Genomic DNA, 7441 nt, shown 5'->3' on the forward strand with positions numbered 1-7441 from the left:
TTTTACTGCAAGAAATGCTTCATTCGGCAGGAGTTAATATTGAGGCTACGTGAGAGGTCACCGACCTACAGTCAGTGTCCAGATTTCAGTTTCAATTGAACCCACCTGAACTGTGGGCTACAGTTCCCTCGACGTGCCATAGGCCTATTTGAATTCCCTGTCTTGTTGCGCCTCCCAACCATCGCAGCTGGAACTGCCACCATCTTTTTTTATCACTTACCCAAATCTTTCCCCAACATGACTTTCTCTGTCCCTTCCCTTTCTCTTTAATTCCAACTCTCCATTTCACAGATTTTCTCTTATTGAATGAAACTTTGACATGGTCCTTTTTGCCTCTGTTAACTTTTTCGGCCCATTCCCCAAAAGCATTTGGCGATTGGCGTGTAATATATTTGCCGAGCGTACAGTTATGCCCTAAAGCTTAGGCTTATGAAGTGATGTCAGATAGCCTAATAACGAAAGAAAAACCTTAATGTAGCTTATAGATATAAAATGCACAAGAATTATACATTTATGGATTTTTTTAAGGGATTTTTTTGGGGTACTGCGGGTTACGACTCAACCTGAGCATCACTAGTGCATGTGTGTGTCACGGGATAGGGCTGTTGTTTGTAGTCCCCTCTGTTCAATATCCCCCCCATCGTATCGATCCGAGTGGTACCCAGTTAATGAGCTGTACTGATGGAGCCGCAGCCTGGTTAGAGATGGAGAACTAATCTCCCTCCACTGCTGGATCACACCACAACAGAGGAGAGAAGGAGAGAGGGACAGAGGAGAGAAGTGTGTGGGGGGTGGGGGGGGGGGGGGTCGGAGAAAGAGGGTGAGAGAGCTGCTCCGATAGAGACGAAATGCAGAAAGACTCGAGTCTGCCTGGCTGCACTACCTCCACTCACACAGAGCACATGGAGGAGAGGTGAGAGCGAGAAGAAGAGAGGGATGGAGAGGAGAGGAGGGGGAGCGGAGGCGAGAGCAGAGGAGATTCCCCGTCAGCACTAAAACACTTAAAGAGATGATATGGATAAAGCTGTTGCTTGCTGGAACTTCTCTGAGAAGTGGCAGTTCCAAGCCAGACAGCATGGATCAGTGAGAGAGAGAGAGATGGAGAGAGCGAGACCGCAAGCTTTGTTTTTATCTCTCACAGAGAGACTGAGGTCCTAATCCCAGAGACCAGGGAACACAACCAGGGATATCTCCCCAGTGATTGCCATCTCATTTTAGAGCCACAATGGCTCCCTGAATGCTGCCTTTCAGAGGAGCAGAGTGGCACCCTCTGATGTTAGAGCCACAATGGAGGGCCCGTGATCTCTGAAAGTGTGGCAGGGACCCCATCACCTGATTAAAAGACTGGGAGAAGGAGGGCGACCCCTCACAGCACCTGATAGCCTTCTCAAATCTCCGAGCCACAATGGACGGCAGCAAGGCTTTGTTCACGGATCTGTTGCATCTCAAAAGGAATTCTTTATAGCGGTGGGAATTGGAGCTTCATGCAGATGGGGATAATGGAGGGATGGAGAGAGAGAATGGAGGGATGGATGGGGGTACGCTTGAGCTACTTGTGAAACCCTGCAGAGTCTGTGTTGTGTTGTGCGTGTGTGTTGCCAGCTACTGCTTTTCAGGCTCCATTACTCCATTATCAGCCACCCTCCTGCTGTCATCTCTCCTGATCAAACACACACACACACACACACACACACACACACACACACACACACACACACACACACACACACACACACACACACACACACACACACACACACACAGCTATATGCCCGTTTGCATTCTGATGTTTATTGTAGGATGTGTGTGCAGGTCTCTTCCTGGCTATAAACATTTAGATGAGAATTGTCCGGACCTTGTCCGGGTCTCTATGAGGGTGCCACAGGGTTTAATTCTCGGGCCGACTCTTTTCTCTGTATTTATCAATGATGTCGCTTTTGCTGCGGGTGATTCTTTGATCCACCTCTACGCAGACGACACCATTCTGTATACATTTGGACTTATTTGGACATTGTGTTAACAAACCTCCAAACAAGCTTCAATACCATACAACACTCCTTCCGTGGCCTCCAACTGCTCTTAAATGCTAGTAAAACTAAATGTATGCTCTTCAACCGATCGCTTCCTGCACCCGCCCGCCCAACTAACTAGCATCACTACTCTGGCAACTACAAATACCTAGGTGTCTGGCTAGACTGTAAACTCTCCTTCCAGACTCACATTAAGCATCACCAATCCAAAGTTAAATCCTATTTCGCAACAAAGCCGCCTTCACTCATGCTGCCAAACATACCCTTGTAAAACTGACTATCCTACCGATCCTCGACTTCGGCGATGTCATTTACGAAATAGCCCCCAACACTCTACTAGCATCCGTTTTGTCACCAAAGCCCCATATACTACCCACCACTGCGACCTGTATGCTCTTGTTGGCTGTCCTTGCTACATATTTGTCACCAAACCCTCCAGGTCATCTATAAGTCTTTGCTAGGTAAAGCTCCGCCTTATCTCAGCTCACTGGTCACCATAGCAACACCCACCCGTAGTACGCGCTCCAGCAGGTATATCTCACTGGTCATCCCCAAAGCCAACACTTGCTTTGGCCGCCTTTCCTTCCAGTTCTCTGCTGCCAATGACTGGAACGAATTGCAAAAATTCCAGTTCTAGCAATAAATAGGCACGGTCCTGGAATGACAGTCAGATGCAAGCTATCTAGGTTGTGGAAGTGGATGTAGCCTCAGAGGACAACTACACCATGGCATGGCTGGTAACTTCCAGGATGCCCAGCCCACATCCCCTAAATAGGCGATCGGTTGAAGAGCATACATTTAGTTTTCCAGTTCTCTGCTGCCAATGACTGGAACGAATTGCAAAAATCACTGAAGTTGGAGACTTTTATCTTCCTCACTAACTTTAAACATCAGCTATCTGAGCAGCTTACCGATCGCTGCAGCTGTACACAGCCCATCTGTAAATAGCCCATCCAACCAACTACCTACCTCATCCCCATATTTGTTTTTGTTTTTCTGCTCTTTTGCACACCAGTATTTCTACTTGCGCATCCTCATCTGCACATATATCACTCCAGTGTAAATTGCTAAATTGTAATTACTTCGCCACTATTGGCCTATTTATTGCCTTACCTCCTTACTTCATTTGCACACACTGTATACAGATTTTTCTATTGTTATTGACTGTACGTTTGTTTATCCCATGTGTAACTCTATGTTGTTGTTTTTTGTCGCACTGCTTTGCTTTATCTTGGCCAGGTTGTAGTTGTAAATGAGAACTTGTTCTCAACTGGCCTACCTGGTTAAATAAAGGTGAAATAAAAATGAAAAATATTAAATGAGAGATGTGAGCATCATGTAATGGCAACACAGCACAGCCCCTCGGTTCATTCCCTCTCTGGGAGGACCCATTACAGTCAATGTGCCCCCATCCTCTCCTTCGTCTCTACCGACAGTCCAGGTGCTGGAGCTAATGCAAGCTCCCTATCCACAGCCCATCTTCTCCCTGGAGCCACACTATTTCTACCAGCACTCTTATACAGCCCATGCTAGCCTAGTCCCTACTCACAGCCCAGGTGGAGGAGCTAACTAACTCTGCAGCGTGGGTGCTTGAGACTCACAGCCAATCCTTCACCTATTCCCTTAATGCCCACTCACATTCCATCCTCACCCAAGCACCGTGTCCCTACTCTAACCCACAGCCCCGGCGCTGGAGCTAACCGATCGCTCTAGCGCTCCTGTGTTTTCCCTCACTCCGTTGCTGGGGTTTGACTCGCCGAGACACAGTTTAGAAAAGGACAGGTTGCCTAAACCAAGCGTTTCCAAGCAACCCAAGCATTATATATGGAGTGTCATCAAGTTTTAATTTCAACATCGCTCAATAGCTTTTGTTTGAGCTTTTCGCCTGAGCTCTCTGCTTACTGCGGAGATCACACTGAGAAGTTGGCTGTTCTCACTGTGCCAAGTCCACCGGCAAAGCCAACAGACACGCACACGCACAGAGACACACAAACACATCCATGCACACACGGTGGATAGTGCCTTACAGATTCATCCTCCAGTAACCAGAAGAATGCGTGTGCACCTGGTAAGATGTACTACAGCAAGCGGTGGGATGTTTCTATCGATGAACAACTGTCTTAACTCTGAGAGAGAGAGAGCGAGAGAGAGAGAACAGAGAACAGCTTGGTCTCTCGCTGGGTTATTACAGGCGCTGTGATGCTCGCTGAGCGTTGTCAGCCGAGAACCCATATGTTCTGGAACACCACCGCGCAGGCTTACTACATATCATATCGTTCTACCAGTCACCCGGACCACATCATACAGGTAGCTGGGACAGATGTGCGTGGCTAAGATAAAGAAGATGTTGGTGTGAAGAACAGCATTACACTGTCTACTCTGCACCGTGGACCAGTCTTTTTGAAATATGGAGGAATGCTATAGACAGGTGTGTTGCTTAGCAACACAAGCGACGCGTCCGCATCTTCAGGGCAAAACAGATGGGGTTGGCTTGGAATAAAAGGCTTATCGACAACGTGTAAACTATATTTCGTCTCCAAAATGTCCTTGAAAACATACATAAATGTGCACAATAAGCACTTGTTGTTTCTCGAATACAGCGTTACAGTTGTTAATTCGCTAGCTAGCAAAATCGCTGCCAAATTATCGTAGATGGTACAAGTCAAAACAAGACATGGTATCAACAACAATATATAACTAGCGGAAACGATCCACCGGGCACAGACGTCAATTCCGACGTCTATTCCACATTGGTTCGACGTCATTGCATTAAAATGACGTGGAAACAACGCTACCAACGATTCCCCACGCGGCGGCTTCTTGTCATTGTCGCTAGCACTCTGGCCTTTCAGAATCACAACACACAGCCTTCGAAGCCTGCGATGTGCGCGCATCATTTTCGTGACGTTGTCAGGCAACCCGTCTATATAGCCAGACTCGAAGACACATGCAGAGAAGATAATATGGTATGAGGAATAGCATACCATAGGCTGTCTAAGCTGTGCATGCCTCTCTTTAACAGGGGGCTCGGGATGAGTTTGGGTAAAGCTAGGATTTGCTCTATCCGATGTAAGGCTGAGATGGGGGTCATCAGAGAGAGTGAGAGAGAGATGATACAATGCATACATCTGACTACAGAGCAGCAAGGGTTTGTCAGTTTATTATGACAAGTATTAATATTTACAGCTGACCGCAAGAGGACATTTGGCTGACCATGCATGCACCTCCAGAAATGTTTACTCAACGCAGTTCTGGTGCTGTGGACGTGGCTTCGATTGTCAGTTAGAGGACGAGGCCATCGTTAGAGTCGTAGGGAGAATATGTTAAGCATGACAGGATGACTGTCTCCTAGCATGTGGTCTAACATTCTATAGCCCGCTTATCTTGCAGGTCCGTCACATCTGCATTTGTCAGTATGTGTGTGTGTGTGTGTGTGTGTGTGGTGTGTGCGTACGTGCGGTCGTGTTTTCATGCTGAGTCACTAAATACTTTTTCATCTGAGCCGCTTCGTACACAGCAGAGACGTTGCCTAGCAACCCTGTCCACACCACCACGCTTAGTCCTAGCTTCTTCCTTTTTTTAATATCTTTTTTTCTCCATGCTTTGCTTACGTACACATTTCTAAAAAGATACATTAAGAGGATTAAGATACAGAGAGAGAGAGAGAGAGAGAGAGAGAGAGAGATAGATCTTACTCTAGAAGTCCTAGTCCTGGTCAAAAATGTCTATTCAGTTCCTAAATTGTGCTTCAGATCAAACCTGGCAGGCAGGCTGAAATTCCAGTACAAGTCTGTGGACATTTTGTATCAGTTGAAGATCATGGACATTTCCAGGTGGAAAATTGTTCCAGTCTGAAAAGGCTGATCAATCTTATTTCAACCAGGGACAAACTGTTTACCTCATGATAATCTGTTTGGACATGTAGTTAAAGTAATGAGTTACTGACCTAAGGGATCCTTGGTTTGCTGGCGATCACAGGAGACACGTCTACTAAACTAACCAGTCTGGTAATAAACAATTCCAACACTTCCTGGAATAGTACAATTCAGTCCAAACAATGCAGTCATATGTTATCATTGTCGCCCACGATGAAATCAATCGGGGACGGGACAGTGGATCTCGCTCCGTCTGTTAGTACGTTCGTCACACGCAATATCTCAGACAGCACTGGACCAATTTTTATGAAACTTGGGTGAATGATGAGTCTTTCCATAGAGATCCGTCATTTACAAGATTACACTGTTTGGCCCAAGGAAGTGTGTGTGTGTGTGGGGGGGGGGGCTGCATATTTTGTGATGGACAACATGCTTACTGTTGCCTTGTTTATAAATCTCTTTATTTATTAAAAGTTGAAGAAGTATTACAACAAGAGAGCAAGTACTGCTGAGGAGAACTGCCAGTTTGTCTGGGTACAGAGTTCAACAGAACAAAGGCACAACGCGTCTCACAAGCACTCACACAAACCCACACCCTTTACTTGCTACTCTCAGCACTAATACCTCACACAAACCCACACCCTTTACTTGCTACTCTCAGCACTAATACCTCACACACACACACACACACACACACACACACACACACACACACACACACACACACACACACACACACACACACACACACACACACACACACACACACACACACACACACACACACACACACACTAGTATCCCTGGTAATTGATGTTCATACAGAAAGACATCCTCATTTGACAGACAAGACATCATCATTTGAATCCTGAATGATGTGTTCTGTGGGTTTCCAAATAATGACCTGCTCCCCAGCACTCTTAAAATTCATTACAAAGACACAAGCATTCATACAAGCATTGACACACACAAAGAGAGTGAGAAATACACACACTCTCTCTCGCCACTCTTAATGTCCAGAGGTGGGAACTCAAACGTGTACCAGAGGAGGCTGGTGGGAGGTACTATAGGAGGACAGGCTCATTGTAATGGCCGTAATGAAATATATGGAAACCACATGTTTGACTCCGTTCCAGCCATTACAATGGGCCCGTCCTCCTATAGCTCCTCCCACCAGCCTCCTCTGACGTGCACACCACAATCCCCATCATCGATGAAAGCATTAACAATTCACAGTGCTGCGGCAATCTGAATACTAATACGTTTTTTTTGTGGCTGATTGTATAAAGCTTTGTCATTCAAAAGGCGGAATGTGTGGAACGCGACTTCACCCTGTTATTTGTGGAGAGATGGAAAGGGTTGTGTCTGGATAATGTCCTACCGCCACCCCCCCGCCAACCACCTCCCTAATTTCATGGGGCGGAATCCCCACCCCCAACCCTGGTGACTTGAGGGGACAGGCTTGGGGATGGGAACGGCATCAGAACACATGATGTTATAATGGTGTGTGTTTGGGGACGGGGTTGGGGTGTGTGT

At 46.6% G+C, this 7441-nt stretch overlaps 1 protein-coding gene across 3 annotated transcripts in view; it reads right to left on the bottom strand.

Moving 5' to 3' along the window:
- The window catches only part of LOC129812064 (alpha-(1,6)-fucosyltransferase), a 122086-nt gene that overhangs the window by 67855 nt on the left and 46790 nt on the right, over positions 1-7441 (bottom strand). The gene's annotated exons all lie outside the window — the stretch shown is intronic.

The sequence above is a fragment of the Salvelinus fontinalis genome, chromosome 15 (genome assembly GCF_029448725.1).
Source record: "Salvelinus fontinalis isolate EN_2023a chromosome 15, ASM2944872v1, whole genome shotgun sequence".
NCBI classification, from domain to species: domain Eukaryota; kingdom Metazoa; phylum Chordata; class Actinopteri; order Salmoniformes; family Salmonidae; genus Salvelinus; species Salvelinus fontinalis.